General features: G+C 32.6%; 1 long non-coding RNA gene across 1 annotated transcript in view; it reads left to right on the top strand.

Annotated features, from left to right (window-relative positions):
• The window catches only part of LOC140440747 (uncharacterized), a 633,916-nt gene that overhangs the window by 149,042 nt on the left and 464,513 nt on the right, over positions 1 to 20,361 (top strand). The window lies entirely within an intron of this gene.

Here is a 20,361-nt window from a genome sequence, read left to right as displayed (position 1 = left end):
TTCTACATTATGATAATAAAATTATTACCAAGTCTTGTGATATTGCTAATTCGTTTGCCTCATATTTTGCTACAATTACAGAATACAATCTTCAAACTCATTTTTCCACATCGTTACCTTCTTCTTGTACTACCTCAAAAATGTGTAACAAAACATTTTTCTTTTTACCCGTAACTCCAATTGAAATAAAAAATACAATCGATCAACTAAAAAATAAGCCTAGTACTGGTATTGATAACATATCTGTAAAAATAATAAAACTGATAAGTGATCATATATCGATTCCTTTAACCCATTTAGTTAATCTCTCAATAACAACCAGCCAATTTCCATCCATATTTAAAATGGCAAAAGTTATTCCAATCTTCAAAAAGAATGACCCTCATGATATTTCAAATTATAGACCAGTATCTGTCCTTAGCATAATTTCAAAAGTAATAGAGAAGGTTGTATACAACAGAATGTTAAATTTTATAGAAGAATACAATTTATTAACTCCAACCCAACACGGCTTTAGATCAAAAAAGTCAACACTCACGGCTGCATGCAGCTTGTTTGAGCGTATTTATGATGAATTAGATAGTAGAAACCACGTGGCAGGACTATTTTTTGATCTATCGCGTGCTTTTGACTGCTTAGACATAACATTTATTCGCAATAAATTATATAACGTTGGTTTTAGAGGGATATTCCTAGAATGGATAATAAATTTCTTAAGTGACAGGAAGAGTGTTGTTAAGATGAAAGAATCAAGCTCAGAACCATACACGACAAATAAAGGAGTACCACAGGGATCCGTGCTGGGACCATTATTATTCCTAATTTTTATTAATGACCTACCAGATCACATAAGGGCACTTATAATATCAATGTTTGCTGATGATACCTCATTAATAGTCTCTGCACGTACACTAGAGGAATTAAAAATGACAATGAAGACTGTTGTTGACTGCTTTATACGCTGGTGTAATACCAACAGACTAATATTAAACATTGACAAGACGCAAATTATTTATTTTCATTCATACAACTCATCTAAATATGACTATACCTTAACCATCCACGATAGAAACAATATGTTATCTTCCACTCACTCTACAAAGTTTTTGGGTGTATTCATTGATTGTAATCTCAAATGGCCAGAGCAAGTGAATTCAGTGAACATGAAATTGAATAAAGCTTTTTATGCTATATCTAGAATTAAAATCACACTACCCATCTCGGCATTAATGAACGTTTATTATAGCCTTGCTTACAGCCACATGTGCTACAATGTAATTTTGTGGGGGAACTCAGTAGATAGTAACAAAGTGTTCATTAACCAAAAAAAATTATCCGTAAAATTTTTAATTTGGATTATCAACAGTCTTGTTGTTTTTATTAAACCTCAAATTTTAACTTTCTACTGCCTATATATCTATAAATGTTTACTTTATGTCAAAGAGGAAATCAATTCATTTCCAGTAAATTCAGACAATCACTACTACAATACAAGAAGTGCTGAATCTTTACGAGTTCCTAAACACAGAACATCCAAATTTCAAAATTGCTTCAGATATATGGGACTAACCTCATACAATAATTTGCCAAAACCTGTGAAAGAAATACCACTTATCTCTAAATTAAAAAAAAATGTTAAAGATTTACTCTTAAGAAAAGCATATTATTCTATAAATGAATATCTTGAGGACAAACTGTAATAGCTTCATATTTTACTTGTAAAAATGTTATTTTATATATTTTATGTTTTGTCAATTTTTTTTTATACTGTGAATATTGTATTATACACATTAATGTTTTTTATACCAAATTCTGTAGTGACGTATCCTATACATTTATTTTGAATGTCTTAAAGGATCAATAAAGATGACTATGACTATGACTATGACTACGATGATGGGTCAAACGTGACGCATTCTCATTTTATTTGCAAGTATGTTTTAAATATGTAGTCAGACAGTATCTTTAATTCAACGAAAAACAAAGAAACATAAAAATTATAATCCTAAATTATTGTATTTAAATTTTTTAAGATGGTTCACCATCCTGGTCTTTTTGGCAGTAGTTGCATTTAATTTTGACAATATGGACTTCTTTGCGTTTTCAATGAGTATTACAAATAAATCTGTTACACATGTCACACCTTTTTGATTTATTGTGTCATGTGTAATATGTCATTTATTGTCACTACTCCTACAAGAATGACAATAACCTCGTTTTGTTGCAGATTTCTGGCACTTCTATTTGCTTTTTTACACTAACACCAGTGGTCTCTATTGCAGTGATTACGGATTTATGGTACCCGGTGGGTTCTTCTTGTATTGTTTCAGCTCTTTGTTTTATATTGGGTAAGGTTAATTGTTTTCCAGGCTCCTCCAGAAATAGTTTTCGCATATAAATATTGGCGATTTTCAGGTCAGCCAAGTCAGTCCCTCACGGGTTCTCCGAGAGCTTAGTGCTCTCGGGGCTCTGCTTCCTGCATTTATTTTCCATACTCTGTGGCTGAGAATTGTTTCAACTTAACTTGGTGTTTTTAATTTTTTATTTCGACGAAGAAATTGTCATGTAAGAAATATCTTGCATTTTTTAAGGCAATACACCGAAGATAAATATTTTCCAAGTCCATAACCCGAAAATGGACTTAAGTAGAGGAGCTCTCGACAGTATATTCGAAGCCCTCTACAGAGCACTCGGGGATATCAGAAGGTGGTTAGACCCTTAATTGTTCCCCCGAGGTGACAACTGCATTTCATTTCAGTTGAACTTCCACAAGTGCTCCTGATGATGAGTTGAATAACTCGAAACACGTGTAGAGCAATGGTGGAGTTCCGATTGAAATGAAATGCAATCTTTTACTTTCATTTAAACGTCTTTCTCTACGTAAAGGGCGAAAAAGATAGTAATTTTCAAAGGTGAATCGTAGATGCATGTTGAAGTAAAAGGATACTTCTAGAGTCGTTAAAAGTCTCTAGTAAGAGGCTTTAAATTTGCGGTTCACCTAATTTACTATCAGAGAGAGGTCTCGGGACTTCTTGTTACATTATATATATATATATATATATATATATATATATATATATATATATATATATATATATATATATATATATATATATATATATATATTGCACACTTCAAGATCGATGCTGGAATTAAATTTATAAACAAAAATGAAATACCGCTTTACACTAAAGTTAGACCTCTCGTCCCGGACGTTCTCATAGAATATGCCTATATTAAAGACTAAATTTACTCCAAGATTAACTTCTATCTACTAATATTTCTACAGACATAATCATTTGGCTTTGAATACGTTCACTGGTAAACGAAGACGGCTGCGTTTTACGTGTACCTACAAACATATCGAAAATATTCTTCGAAATTCGAAGACCGGGTCAGGACTGAAAAGTGATTAAAAAGTGATATATTTGTAATTCGGAAATTATTGCCGCAAATAAGTTTAATATTGCTACTCGGGGGTTTCTGGGGTCACTAAACACTAATCACAATCATGTCATCGATGGTCTCCAAGGCACCTCGTGCTCATTATGGATATGAAATTCATATTCCTGTTTAGCGTCCCCAAAAACTCCTGAGTAACGAGCTTGCACCGATTTTGTTTCGAATTTCCACAAAACTCCACGAGATAAGGGATGAGCTACCTCAAAGACCATCGCTGACATAATATTCGTATTCAGTGACCCCAAAAACCCCCCAAGTAGTAATATCGAACTTATTTCCATTAATTATTTCCGAATTACATTTTTCGTCACTTCGAAAATTCATTTTTCTCGTACAATAATGATGCAACATTCATGTTTACATTTACACTTTAGTAAAAAAAATTTCCTGACGTTCTTACAAATCGAATAGGTTTCATTGATATTCATCCAACTGCAAAAAATTGGTAGGTTGTGCTTTTTACTGCTTTATTCCTCGCCTATATGGTGATTGTCATTATCTTGCATCTGCATCTTAAAAAGCTGTTCTCCTGTAGTTTTAACATTATTTAAGGCTGTTTTATCGGTGCATCAAAACCTAGAGACAGTGTTTTCTCTGTTATTTACTGACAAAATGTCTCGAAATTTGGACACGTTATTCGAAATTATGTTGCCTTTAAACTGATGGTTTTACTTTTTTTATTTTTTTGAAACTTCTGTTGAAAAATTGGAATATACTGTTTAACGTTCTATTATAACCAAACTTTTTACGCCCATCACTCGAGAGAGTTTTTTTTTCTGTAATCGTTGATTTTTGTTTCACCTTTCTGTGTCCAGTAATAATCGAGAAAAGCGTGTTCCAACTTTAAAGAAAATTGCCTAAAAATACTGAAATCTAATAGTGAAACGTGTTACTCATCATTGGGCTTAGTTTCATCGTTATCGCCTTCGTGACGTCAAATCTCATGAACGTACGGTCAGTTAGTTCGTGTTAAAACTAATTTGAATGGAGAATAATGTATTTGTTGTCATTAAACTACCCGTCGGCCGGCGGCACTGAGTAAAGATGGTCTCGCGTAAGCAGTGTAGAAAAGTAAGTGATACGCTTATTTCAAATCGCAGTTGGCTTGAACTGCTAAAACAGCCTTAATGATTACTTTTTTATATATTGGATACAGCATTATTTCTTTTGGGTATTTTTTTCTTGGTTCATAAAAGAAATGTTCAGAATGTTCAGAAAAGAAGACACCTTAAAACAAAATTTCTAAATTAAATTATAAATAATAAAAGTAAAAATACAACTAAAAAAGAGAATTTAAAAATTGTAAGTTTTTTTAAATGTAATCATTTTATAATCAATTTATTAATATTTTAATAAATGCTAAGACCGACCTGGTTGATTTGTGGAAATGTTGGCTAATACTTTATTAAAATATTCTTCGAAACTAATGAGTTGATGCTCTAGCAGAGGGTTGCTTTTGTGTATCTGTCAATTGTTGGCCAAACAGGCAAAAAACGAACAAGAAAACAAACAAGAAAGATTGGCAGAATGCTAAAGGTCGACATAATAAAAATGCAAATGACGACCCCAGTTAAGTCGAGGCAAAATATGAATTTTTCATTGTGCTGCCTGTGAGGCGAATTTCTGGTGTGGGCTTTAAAAGTTTCATCAGGTTCAAAAATAATTATAATAGAAATCCATTTCTAGGCCTGACATTGAATTTCTTATTATCTTTCGCAGGATACTCCACTAAACGGGTTATTCGTCGCTCGCGCTTTCGTTGGAATACTCGAAATACTTTCAACATCTTTGAAAGTTTATAAAAGAAAAATTGCCAGTTTTCATATTAAATTTATACTATTCAAAGACTTTACTAGACTCATTTATTTTTAATCTTAAAATTTAAATTTCATATAATATAAGAATACCAAAATGATTGTCTTAATCTTCATTACAACAATAACTGACCTAATTACATTTTACCATATAACTCATTTTTCTATTACGGCACCGCCTTCTTCTTAGAAAGGTTGTTGATCTAAATCTTTTTAATTTATCTGACGTTTTTTTACTGACCTTTTAGTAGATGTTCCAGGGGATTCTGGTCTTTATGGGGAAAACAATGTTTTCAAGAAAGAGCGTTATATAAATGTGTTGAAGAGAAATAGATATATGTTGACGTTACACTTTAGGTCGAAGAAATTTACATTACTGACTGCCATAGTTCAACTATGATCCGCTAGTTGGCGCCAATAATTCGCCATCTTTAATCCAAACTAATTTACAAATTATTTATGAAGTTTTGTGCTGGTTATCACTACCCACTAATCAAGGAGACAGATAGGGCACCCATCTTTTTCTTTTAGATATTCAGGTATTCAGATATTCGCAGTATCCTTCTATATACACACGTCTCAAAGGCTGTTATTCTCATTTTAGTCTGCTAGTCCATTCTCAAAATTTCACATCTGTAGAGTAAAATAAGAAAATCTTAAAATTCGATCATAGTACTTCTCATCTTTATACTAAGTTTTAATCTTTCTAAAATGTATTCATGCTTATAAATGTTTTCTTTCCTTAGTCAATTCTTAATATTATTTCTGTTTTGGGGTACTCACTTATGTTACTAGCTCTTAGATATGATACAGAGGTTATTCGTTATATTTTTGCCTATTGGGGATTTTAAAATAACTAGTGTTTTAAATTTGGATACGTTTTAGGTATTTATATCCAACGTACAGAATTTATTATGTTTTGGAGCTCTGTTACGTGTAGATGATCTGGTTTTCATAATTTCTCTGATCTTAATTCCACCTTGGGCCTATCCAATTCTTTTATTTAATAAACCTAATAATAAATTTATGTTTGTTTTTCATAGCAATCTTGTAATTAAAAAATAAGTAGTGCTCACTACGGTGAAGCGCTGTTACAGGGAGAAAAAAAAAATAACGATTTTCACAAACGCGGGCCGCGGAATCAATGCTCTACAAGGGCGCTACAGACCAAATTAAGCCTTGGCCTTCTCCAAACTATGCCTTCAATCCTGCCAGTTCCACGCCGATCTTCTTCAGATTCTCACGTCTAGCAAATTTTGCGCATCCTTCTCCCACCTTTTCCGTGGCCTTCCTTCTGGTTTTGCATTTTGCATTTTAGTATCCACGGCTCTTTTTAGTAATCTTTTAGTCTCCATTCTCACCACATGACCAGTCCATCGAAGTCTCTGAAGTTTAACAAATTTTAAAATACCTCGTTTAACACTTGGTAAAGTTTATGGTTTTACCTGGATCACCATATTCCGTCTTCGTTAATAAATCCAAATATATTTCTTATGAGTTTTCTTTCAAAGACTTCCAGCTGTTGTTTTGAGTCTTCTTTTATCACCCATGTCTTGCATCCATAACATATCGATGCTACCGTGGCAAAAAAGTTCGAAAAATTTCTTTGTAATTTTTTTTATATTGTCGCTCTAACATCTAATCCAACGTGATTTTAATTTTGAAATTTGAAAAAATTGTTTTTTTTTCACTTTTACATACGCAGGGTGCCGTATCAATTTGCTTCTAGGATAAATAGAAACCTTCATTAACACTTCTTCCTATTTCCATCAGAATAGCTGCCCCGGCTCTACTGAAATCTATCTATTTTAAATTTCTGGCCAACCCACTACCTAACGGAGCAACCAATCAGTTATAACCTGTCACAGGAGTCGACCCTTACAGTCCCACTCAATTTTAATTCTAAATAGTTATTTACTAATTAGTACTGTTTCGATGATCGGTAGGTTCAGTATTATTTTTTATAGCATTAAGCGGAATTGTCAAGGAAGGTGTCACCTGTGACAAATTTTCTGTGAATTCGTTTACAGTTGTTATAATTAGATTACAACTACTATGGCGTTACTCCGTAGTAGAGGATCTTATCCAATATTTGGTTCTAGCAGTGAGTTCCCTAAAAATCAGTTACATACATACAAGCATAATGATAAAGCTGTTTACATTCGTATCTCAAAACTATAATAAACAGTGTAATTGTGTGAGGAAAACCAGTAAAGTTGTGACGGAAAGAGTAGAGTATAGATAAAAACGATACCACGAGAAGTGTAGAACATTATTGAAACCTTATAAAGGCAGAAAGAACAAAGATGGTTATAAAGAGAAGCTGTTCAAGTTTGGCAAGAATAGTAAGAAATTGTTTAAGACTGTTACTTGCTAATATTTAGAGCTCAGAGATTCCGACTGTTCTAGAAACCGAAAAATTCTAATACCAGAACGAAATTTCTTAATAGACCAACGGACTGACCGCAAAATGATAATTGGTAGTTTAGATCTTGAAGAGACCAAAAAAACTGAGAAGAAATTACATAGCAACTAACAAAAACAAAGTGAAAAATAAACAATAAAATTAATTTCCATTCCAAGTACTTCTCAAATCACCCACAATTTCAAAGATATGGTATAATATTCCACAGGCAGATTGTTTTTTGTAAAACTGACTAAGGTCGCTGGTTAACCCTAGACCCACAAGGTGGCGTCGCCCGGGACCGCGAACGAGAGAAGACAGAAGAAAAATTGATAAATTTGCAATAAAGATTAGAAATTTTGCAATAGAGCCTACTACATCAAAACGTCAATAATCGGCAATGACAGGACTTTCACATGAGTCGGTTAGAAAGGTGTTGAAATAACATATCTACATACTACATATTACATAATTACATACGTGTTTAACACGTACAAAACACTAAATTATTTAATAACTAGGCGATGATGATTCAGACCGACGAATTGAGTTTTGTAAACTCATTACTGAAAGAATTCGCGTTAAACCGAGAATGTTAAAAAATATTTGTTTCATTGATGAATGTACTTTTATGCTGAATGGTAATATAAATAAACAAAACTGTCTGTATTGGAGTGATGCGAACCTGCATCGATTCAGAGAAGGTCACACTTAATATCCTGAAAAACTGTACGTTTGGGCAGGAATATTAGGCGATGCTATAATTGGCCCCTTGTTCATATAATTGGCACTTGGCAATTTAAGTGGCGACATTTATTTCGATATGTTGGAAAACACCATCGAATCTTTAATTGTGCATGGATTAGAGAACCAAAGGCGCGATTAAGGCAACCTAGCTCTAGACGAAGAGTTGCTGCACTTCCAATAGGATGGAGCACCTCCTCACCATGCAGCTCGTTAGGCACTGGTTGGATACTAATTACACGAATAAATTAATTGGAAGGAGAGGTCCTATTGAGTGGCCAGCGAGGTCACCAGACTTACCGCCACGTAAATTCATGTAATCGAATGAACTATCTTATAAGTAAAGTCGTCCCAGGAACGCAACTCAACAATATTGGCAATATTATTTTAAAGTCGTCTACTTTAAAATGTATACTGTATTTTTGATTTGTCAATATAGATGAGTCAGATAAAATTAAAATATTAGAAGAATTTTTCACTAAGTAACAAAAAAAAATTGTTTAATTTACTAATGTTTGTATTTTAAAAACGATTTCCGAAGTGGAAATTGAAACGTCAATAAACGTATTTCAACCTTTAATTGTGGCTTATTCCCATTTAAATAGTAATTACTTTAAAATGCCACAAGAAAATAGCTTTAGAACAAGAATTATCAAGACACTGACGATTATACAGAAGTAAGCATAAAAAAGGGAACAGGAAGAGAACCGTCAACTGTGTCACAGTTTGCCACGTATTTGGAACCATTGTGGACTAAAGGAAAGCCAGTTTTAAAAGCAAAACTCATACAAAAGATACACAAAGTTATCTTCACTTAATACCCTTAAGTTACCACGATTTTTATACATATCTTATAGCAGATAATACTATAATCGAGGATATAGAAGAATTTATGGGAAATTTCTGTCCAGATTTCGAACCAGGGGTCGTATTTTCGAATTCGTTCGAGCATATTTCGCATACGAAATTAGAAGAAATTCGCTCGAAATCCAGTTTTTTATATTTTCGAATAGTGCGTATACGAATTTTTTCGTATACGACGACACGAATGGGTACCTATGAACCATTCGAATTTCGATGCTAGTATACGATCAAAGTAATTTTTGTCATTTCAGTTGTCACTGGGCCCGTGTACGTCAGATAAAATTTCGACTGATAGTTTTTAATCGTTGTTTTAGATTGAACAATACAATAAAATTTACATTAATACCTACCATATTTTTACATTGAACATTGTTTTTAATGGGTGGTTTAAATAATTTTTTAATAGAAAGAAATAGTTAACGCCCTTGCCGAGGCGATAATATTAGCGGAACGAAGAGGCAAGTTTACCAACCCATTCTTAACCATCTAGAGGACTAATCGGATGTACAATTTTAAAAATTGTACAGATTAACAAGGCTCCTCACAATGGAGTTGATAGAATGGCTTTTTTTTGTTCGGCCGACACTGAACCACCATATTTCATGCCCTTTTTTACTTCTTGTTTTAGATAACAAATTCACCATAAACTAGGTTAAGTAAAACTGCCAATTATTCTTCTTTTTTTATTATTTAAGTTTTGGTTGTTCGAGTTTGCAGTGTTGCCGGTGCAAATTCTTTTAGTATACGTATAAAATTTCGAAGGACGTTCAAAAATACAGATTCAAATTCGTATACGAAATTTTTCATTCGAGTTTACTCGTATACGAAAAAATTCGATTGAATTCGAAAATACGAGCCCAAATGCGGACTGTTAATGTTATATTTAACAACAAAGAACCACGTGATTTTTTTTTACTTAGGAGTTAATTTTTTAGTTGTTAATTTTATTATGGCATTAATATCCATAAGTATATTAAATGTGTTTACTTTTGAGTCGTTTTTTATTATTTATATAATACAAATAATTTCCTCAAATAAATAAAACTTTTGTCTTGATTTTCTCAAAACTAAGTTAATGTCAGTTGGTTCGTTGTTCCATAACGTGGTCCAATTGTTCGTGTGTCGGAAAACCATAATCGTCGTATCGCAAAAAAAATAAAATTATTGTTTATCATAAAGTATTAAATTGATTTAACTTTTTTTATACATAATGTTTGGGTATTTTTTGCTTGTTTTTTTTTCTGTATTTTTTTTTAAACATGGCAAAAACATTCTAAGGCAGTATGAAGTTCACCGGGTCATCTAATATTAATATAAGTATAAAGTAAAAATAAATACTATACTTTCACCATAAACGTAAAACTAAAAGTAAAATAAATAATTTTTAGGAGTGTGTAATTTATCCGACATTAAACTCTTAATTAAATGTACGTCTTTGAGGGTATTTCCCACTTGAATCGAAAATGTTGCCAGCGAGATTACTAACAGAGATTACAAAGTAAATAATTCGCCGAGGGAACTATTCACTATTAATTCTGTCACGGTAAGGTAAAGAGTTTAGCTTCGAGACTTCACAACATATCAAAGTTCAGTGGAAAAGCGCGAGGTGTATTAACTTCCGCCTACTTACCTATCTGCTCACCGATGTAAAGAGCTGCTTTATCTTTCCCAAGTTATTAACGTACTACACGCAAAACTTTTAAACAAAGAAGGAATTAAAAACCGCTCCGAGCTACTTGGAAGCAGGTACGCTTTTATAAATTATAGAAACATTAGGTTAGATACCTTAATAAAGATGAGGTGATACTTCTTACAACATATTATTTTACTATTTTATTGAGAATAAGCCACAATTGAAGTTAAATTGAAATTAAACAAATTTTGTTTTTTGTTACTTGGTGAAAAATTTTTCTTATAATTTAATTTCATTTGATTTATTTATATTGACAAATCAGACATATATATTATACATTTTAAACTAGACGACTTAAATAATATTACCAATATTCTTGCCTGGAAAGGTAAAATAGTATAAGTGAAAAAAGTGAGTTTTGAGATAAATGACTTTTTGTTTTTTTTTACTGTGCCGTTTTGTCGTTTATAAAGTTAGATAAATGAAAATTGGAATGTAAGAAAAGTATGATATTATAATAATTATTATAACAACAAATACGTTCAGATAACCGATTTATGGGAGGTACTAATTTGTTAGATGGGAATCTTTCAAGGTATAGGATAAGTATCAGACGTAAAAAGTGTTGGCGGGTCATCTTCACATGGCTTTTAGGTGTTTTTATGGTAAATGCATGAAATAAATACAGAAAGACGGAACCTATATCTCAACTAGATTTTAGAAGACAAGTAGTACAAGCATATCTTACCAAATATGGGACTTCTGCAAAAGCCGTTAGAAAACCAGCAATATCAAGTTATATATATACAAGGTTTCCACAGTTTTCACTGTATTCCTTCACTCAACCGTTTTCTCCAATTTTTCCTGTTTAGCCAGTCCCCTTTCTGTAGGTTTCTTCTACTTATTGCTTCGTCCACCTCATCTCTGAAAGATCTTCGGGGTCTGCCTCTCTTTCTTCTTCCTATCGGGCTCCACTCTGTTATTCTATTTATCCACCGATTTTGGTCTGCTCTTCTGACATATCCATACCAGGTTAACCTCTTCTGTTCGAAGTAGTCTATTATGTCGGAGTTCATTCCCATTCTCCTCTTAATCTCCATGTTATTTATTCTATCTCTTCTTGTTACCCTGCAGCTTCTCCTTAGTAATTCCATCTCTGTTGCTCTTATTTTGTTTTTGGTTTTCTTATTTATTGTCCAATTTTCACACCCATAAGTGAGGATACTTCGTGTCATGGTATTATATATTTTTTTCTTTGTTTTCATGCTGATGTTCTTATCCCATAGTACCGGGTTCAATTTTCGTATGCATTCTCTTGTTTGTGGTAGTCTATTTTTTATATCTTCCTCCGTTGTTCCTTTGTTTGATATTATGAAACCTAAATACTTATACTTGTCTGTTCCTTTTATTTGTTTACCTTCGTCTATTTCCAGCTGTTTTATTTCTGTATTCTCCGTTGTTAGCTATTCAGTTTTCTTTGGGTTTATTTCCATCCCATTCTTTGTATATTCCTGCTCCAGTTTTCTCATCATAAAACTGAGGTCATCCTTGTCTTGTGCGATCACTATTTGGTCGTCGGCCAAACTTAGCGTATATAGATATTCGTTCCTTACTGGTATACCCATTCCTTCGCACTTTCTTTTCCATGGTTTCAGGGTTTTTTCCAGGAATATTTTAAACAGGGTGGGGGATGTAAAGCAACCCTGTAGTAGTCCCTTTGTCGTCTTAAATGGACTGTATATTCTACAGCCCGTTTTGATAGCCACTTCGTTATTCTTGTAGAGTGCTTTTACCGCGGTAATAACCTACTAGTAAAAAACAAAAATTACAAATAAAAGAAATAAAATTACAATTTTTGGTTTAAAAGAAAAACAATATTTTAACTATAATGTAAAACGGTCAAGTCTGTTTTTGAACGAGTTGGTAGAGGGAGCAGAGACAATGTTATCGTTAAGGTTATTCCAGCACTCAAAAACTCTATTTGGTAAAAAGTTCTGCCTTGATCTTGTAGAAAAATTTTCTTTCTTCAGTTTCAACTGATGACCTCTGAGGCGTTCATCTTGATTAATGGTAAACATTTCATCGATATTTCCAAAATTGAATTTTAGTATTTTAAAAGTTGTAATTAAGTCTCCACGTTGTCGGCGAAGTTCAAAAGAAGTTAGGTTAGCCATATTAAGTCTTTCTGCATAAGAAGGTCTTCTCGGTTCCAAAGAAATTCGAGTGGCTTTTCTTTGGACGTTTTCCAACATAGTCTTGTCACGAACCAGATCAGGATATCACGTTGGTCCAGCGTATTCAAGTATGGGTTTTACGTACAGAGTGTAAAGTTTACAGAATGATTGCACTAAAACTCTCGAAAAATACCTCCGAATAAAATACAGTCTGTAGTTCGCACGTTTACAAATAAAGGTAATATGGTCGGACCAATTTAGGCTGCTGTTTATAATAACACCAAGATCGTTATACGAAAACACAGAATATAATGGCTGCCCGTTAACAAAGTACGTCACAAGTGGGTTATTTTGAAGCATATATATGAAGCAAAAAAATCAATACAAATAAATAGAGGCGTGAGACAGGGTGACACAATATCACCGAAACTTTTCAATCAGACTTTGGAAGATATTTTTAAAAGATTAAAATGGGAAGAAAAAGGTATAAAAATTTGTGGACAACGCTTGAACCATCTAAGGTACGCTGATGACATCGCATTGATAACTGATAAAAAAGAAGAATTATTTCTTACAAGATAAAATAAAACAAGTTCAGGATTATATATATCTGGGTCAAACTATAAAACTTAACAAAGAAAACCAAACAGCAGAGATAAAAAGACGAGTTATACTGGAATGGGCGGCATTTGGCAAACTGAGCTACATTCTTAAAAACAAAAGATATCAACAGCATCTTAAGACCAAAGTATAAAATCAATGCGTACTACCTGTTCTCACTTATGGTTCCCAAACTTAGACAATTATACAAGCAAACATAGGCAAAATCATAAAAACCCAAAGAGCAATGGAAAGACAAATGTTGCACATAAGACTAATGGATAAAAAGAGAAACGAGTGGATAAGAGAGAAAACAAAAGTGAGGGATGTTAGATAAGAAGTTGCAAAATTGAAATGGAGATTTGCCGGCACAATATAAGACAAAAAGAAGACCGATGGAACAAAATTAATATAAGTTGGAGACCGTGGGAATATAAACGAAGCAGTGGAAGGCCCCAAATAAGATGGGCAGATCATATCAAGAAGTACGTGTGCTCTAGGTGAATGACTGTAGCGACAGACATAGAAGAATGGAAAAGAGTTGGGCCTCTGTCCAAAGATGGACCGAAGAAGGCTAATTAGATAGATTAGTCTAGCGTTACCATCTGGTCACAGTCCAATTTTTGTCAATAAAGTGTGTTCCTATCATATATATTTTTTTTAATTTTTCGAAAATATAAATAGTCTTAATATATCGTTGAACAATCTCCTTTCGCTAAAATAAAAAGAATCAAATTTCGCCCTTAATGAGTTAAGGGCTTTTTTCCCACATCATAAAAAAAATTAAAAAAATATTTGAAGTTAACCACACTTACCCTTTAGGAGTATGAAAAAATAGATTACGACCGAGTTTTAGACCTACTGAATATAATCTAAAATTTTAGAAAAATCGGTTCAGCCATTTTGAAGAAGTATGGCAACTAACTCTGTGACACTAATATTGCTATTAGAAAAAGGGGTTAGAAATAGAGAGATCTCTAATGTGGGAATGATAACTTTTGATCAGTATCACCAAAGTCTAGGCAAAGTTTCAGCCACAAACTGAATAAACTTTAACATGTGAAAAGTGCCGGGATCCTTTATCTGGTTATTTTATTGGTAAATGTGATCGATGCTTTAATTTCAACTTAAGCATATCAGTGTTAAACATTGCACAAAAAGTTGACTTAATGATATTTTAAAATATTGACCATTCAAAAATCAATAAAATGTCTACGTTAACAACATACTTTTAACAGTTTAAGCCAAACGACAATTTACGATTTAATATAATTATTTATCATTATTTTGTATAACGTTCCTATTACATTGGGAAATTAATAAAAACAGTTTTACTTGATAATATTTTCTTAAATATTTTATAATGAATTATGTTAACGGTGTCCCAGTTAAATAGGCCAAACTAGACTAACCATTAAAAATTCTCATAACAGTAATATAAGAAAACAAAAATAATAATTTCCCATTAGCAGTTGACAAGGCTGGCGTCCTGAAATCATTTACATTTCAATTAAGAATTCCGCTTGCATCATAACCATCGTCATCAGCCATTTCATGTATACAAAATTCAAATGAAGCTTCCACAGCAAAATAGCACTAAAATGAAATTAACTTAAGTATCTAATTATACTTAATCTGATAAAGTAGAGGACCTATTAAAAATTTGCATCTGTTTACGTTATCTGTTTTGCATTATAGAATAACTTTTTTGGCATGTTCAGCTTTTAATATAGATAATCCAATATCGTATTAGGATATAATTAAGTATAATTAGTCGAAATTAGTAACAAAAAAAGTACAAAATAAAGTTTCAAATAAGAAATAGGATAAAGCTTTATAAAATGGTTTCGTAGAACAATTGGAGTATAAAAGTAATTAACAAAAAACAAAGATAACTCCACAGTACTTTGAACACACACACTTAATGTCTTTTAGTACAATTACTAACTCTAAGTTAAACCGCATATTTTTTTTAACTTATCTCATAGGACGCGATTTGACATCTCTATCATCATCAGCTATAGAATATAGAAGAATCTTAATAAAGAATAATTAAAGGAAATTAGTTAGGTTTCCCAGGTCATAGGGGATAATTATTGCTAAAAGAGACTTCAAAAGTCCAATTGCTCTCTTCTGAGTACCAATTTCTCTGAGAGAGAATCCATGTTAGAAAGAAATAGGCAATATAACACAAATACTGTATATTACCACAAAAGAGGCTTTATTCAGGAATGTGGTATATCATCTACACTTTTTAACATATATTTATACAGATCGTGCTTTAAAAGATAGCGTAGAAAATGCTGAACAATGTGCATGCCAGTACAAGAGATTATATTTCATTCACTACTTCTCACAGATGACCAAGTCATCTTTACACAAGACAGGAAGGACATAAAATATATAAAAAGGAAATAAAAGAAAAAATATAAGCACTTAAATATGTTTTAAATCGAATACTTATCTATTGGATGCGAGGTTGCAGATTTAAACTTAAGTTTAACGGAAGAGTAAAAGCAAGCTACGGAAATACTTCATACAGTGATATGGAAAAACACTCTAACAAAAGAAAACAAAAAAAATGAACCTGTCAAATTAATATATAATATATTCCAGTGTAGTAACATTAAATATTTGAGCCAAGGTCACTTAATGACACATTTATTCTAGTTTTTGTTACTAGAACAAAAACTATATTAAGTACAAGAACACAGAATAAAAAGGTTTTTTTGTTCTCTTGTAGCCTGCCGGCTCCAACCTCTAGAACTGGAATTTTCATTTAATTTTTGATTTGGTGTAGAAGATTTTTAATTTGGGAAGAAACTTGGATTTGGGGAAGAAGATTGTTTTAATTTGGGAAGAAACTTTGATTTGGGGAATAATTTTAGTTTGAATTTTCTGGTTGGTCTGCCAGACCTTAAAAGCTGTTACAAGGAACGTAGACAGCAGTTGATCTTAGAGCCCATCCACTACCTGGACACTAGACAGCAGCTTAGAGAACTTCCTTTCCAGCAATAGGATTGCTAAGGACGATTATATTCTTATCAAATCTATTAATAATTTAAATTTCATTTTTTTATAATATATATATATATATATATATATATATATATCTTGGATACTTAGGCCTTCAGCCTAAGTGGGTTACAAAACAGGTTTGTGCACAATCCCTGGATAGTACCCTCAACTTGCTGAATCCTTTTACTTGTCTTACTTTTATTCCCTATTTAGTTTGAATTTATTTATTTATTAAAATTTTATATAACACTTATAATAAGTTGTCAGGATATATTATCCAATTTTGTGGTCAGTTGTATGTACCTTCATAATATCAAATTGATGTAGTATTGTTCCAATTGCTTAACTGACTATTGTCATACTTTTAAACTGCCTTTTCATACTGCCTTGTCATACCTTTTTAAACTGGTATAATTATTTTATTTTTCTGTAATATTTTAATTACTATTTACTCCATGTGAGTTATTCAAACAGTTTTAACATACCCTTTTTCCTTATTGGTAGAGGACTGTGCAGATCAATTTTTTTTGTATATATTTATATTTTTGGGTCCTAGTTTTAGGTAACTGTTCTTTGTAAATATATTTTAGTAATTATTTTAGTGTATATAAATATAGGGTTGGTACATAAGTAGATTAAGATTATAATATAGTGTATAAAGCATTTCAGATTTTTATTTGTTTCCCATAATCTTTTATTTCAGTTAGTAAATATATCCCCCAAATTGGAGTGATTTTTAAAACGGACCCTGGCGCCCATCTCAAGATCATCTTAGGATTGATCTAACTATCTTAAGTTACTACAGGCAAGCAAAGGTGCCGACCTCCTCTCTGAGTACAACTCTCTTTCTCTTGAGCTAAGCCGATTCTTTTGTAGTGTTTAAAGTAAGCTTCATATTTTCTTTTGTATTGGTTACATTCCCTGTTGTTTGACAATTTATTTTAACCATAAATATTTTTATTCACTACACTTTATCTTCATTCAATATAATTTCCACTTAAAAGATTAACACTTTGTTTTTTTCCCTTTTCATTTGCAACAATTGGCTTTTGGCTTACTCTTACATTATTTGTAACATTGGCTTGACCATATCAGGCTTTTCCCTTTTTTAATGGTAACAATAATAGATATATATATATATATATATATATATATATATATATATATATATATATATATATATATATATATATATATATATAGTATAAGTTGTAGCTATAAAATGGGAGTATACGTTTATGTATGTAAAGGTATAGAAAGGTCTAAGGGATCACGGCGTTTTAGTCTTCCTCTCCTCGATCGCTTAAGTAGGTCTTGGGCAAGCGTATTTGGATGGTTCAGTAGTCTATTTTTGTAAATGCCACTGAGTGAGACAACGGTGTCTCACTCAGTGGGACACCGCTCACGTTAATATTTTGGATCTGAAGGTCTCGATGTATGACATAATTGGGCACATACCACGGTGCATTGGTAATATGTCTCAAAACTTTAGATTGGAAACGCTAGAAAAGTTTCAGTAAGTAAGAATTAGATGCTGTACCCCATATCTGTATACCGTAGGTCCAAACTGGCTTTAGAATACATTTATACAGTAATAATTTATTATGTAGACTTAATTTGGATTTTTAGGTCATGCACTAATACGTTTTTCTGTATATTAATCCTAATTGCAGTCGCTTTATCCAGATGTGCTTTCCCCAATTTAGTCGGCTGTCAAAATGTACTCCCAAGTATTTAACATCACTTTTTTTGGGTATTATGGTATTGTTTATGCTCACAGATGGTACACTCTCTTTTCGTAAAGTAAATGTTATGTGTGCTGACTTGTGTGTGCTGTATGTGTGCTGTGTGCTATTTACTTTAACTCGCCACAGTTTTAACCATTTCTCTAGTTTATTTAAATGAATTTGTAAATTTTGACAGGCTGTAACAGAAACCGAGCTAGAAGCTATTATCACAGTATCATCTGCATAGGTAGTAATTGTGCTGTTTACTCTTGTGGGAATATCTGCCATATAGAGTAACTATAAAGTTGGTTCCAATATACTCCCCTGAGGTACCTACTCCCGATAGAATGGAACATATGTTTGATACTGCTTCATTGTATCTGACCTGAAAATATCGATTGCTAAGATAGGATCTCAGAAGTGTATACAGAGAATGAGGAAAGTGAGTTTTTATTTTAGATAGCAGCCCCTTATGCCATATTTTATCAAATACTTTTGAGAAATCCAAAAAGGCTGCAGTGCAGTATTCTTTCTTTTCAATTGCATCTCTTGCTACTTTATCAACTCTATGTACCTGCTCAATTGTTTCATGTTGTTGCCTGAATCCAAACTGATAATAAGGTATTACCTTTTGTCTGTCGATTATAGAATTCATTCTTTGAAGGAGTATCATCTCAAATATCTTAGAGATAATGGGAGGCAAACTGATTGGACGATAGGATGATAGTTCGTGTGGATCTTCATTTGGTTTCGGTATTAGAATAATTTGTGCCATTTTCCATTGAAACGGAAAATAGCCTAACTTTAGTGTAGCGTTAAATATGTACATAACCAGCCGAAATCCTTCTTCGGGTAAATTTCTGCAGATTTTTTCAGATATTAAATCATGCCCTGGAGCTTTTTTAGTATTGAGATGTTTAACTATCTCTTTAATTTTATTAATTTTGATATTTTCTATATAAGGTGGCATCTGGTAGGGTGCATATAAGTTCTTGTGAATGAATTCTTCTTCTTTCTTTGAGATAGTTCTGGAGTGAAGTTGAAAAACTTGGCTAAGATGATTAGCGAATGCTTGTGCATTATCTTCATCGGCCTTAGCCAAATCACCATCTTTATTTCTAATGGGACCATCATGCTTAATCTGATGTTTAAGTTTCTTAGAGAGTTTCCAAATAAAGTAATTTGTGTCATCCGTCGCAGTAAGACTTTTAAGAAAATCATTTATGCCTTGATCTTTGTATTTGTGTAGTTATATTTTAAGCAAACGAGTAGCCCTATTCAGTTCAGTTTTGTTCTCAGGAGATCTGAAAATTTGACACTGTTTTCTTAGTTTTCTCTTTTCGTTGATTAAGATTTTTATATGATGTGGGTATAGTTCACAGTTATTACTCTGATTTAGATTTGGAGTTGCTCTCCAAGCTGCCTGTTGAATGATTGATGTAAGGTGATGAACTGCTTCCTCAATATTTTCATTTGTTTTAAGAGGAGGATTTAAGTTAATTGCATTTTGAATATTAAATCTGAACAAACTCCAATTTGTTTTATGATTTGAAAACATAGGGTATTTATTTGTATTATATACATACGTCCGGGGTGGGAGATGTGAAATGGGCTACCGGGCTCAATGCGACAGGAAACCAGGTCGCAGGTGCACAAAGGACTACTGGAACATTAAATAAAATCTCTTTTCGGAAAACCAACAGATTTGGAACTTGGAATACACGAGGTTTGATCCAACATCCTGGAAAATTACATATAATAGAGAGAGAAATGGCTGATTATCGAATTTCTATGCTTGGCATCAGTGAAACTCACTGGAAGGGTAAGGGGCATTTCCGAAGCGCCTCTGGCAATACCATTTATTTCTCAGGCCACCAAACAGAGAGCATCAATGGGGTTGCAATTATAATACCACCCACAT

This window comes from Diabrotica undecimpunctata, chromosome 5, assembly GCF_040954645.1.
Source record: "Diabrotica undecimpunctata isolate CICGRU chromosome 5, icDiaUnde3, whole genome shotgun sequence".
Taxonomy (NCBI): Eukaryota; Metazoa; Arthropoda; class Insecta; order Coleoptera; family Chrysomelidae; genus Diabrotica; species Diabrotica undecimpunctata.
The sequence above is the reverse complement of the archived record's forward strand: the minus strand, read 5'-3'. Positions and strand labels throughout refer to the sequence as shown.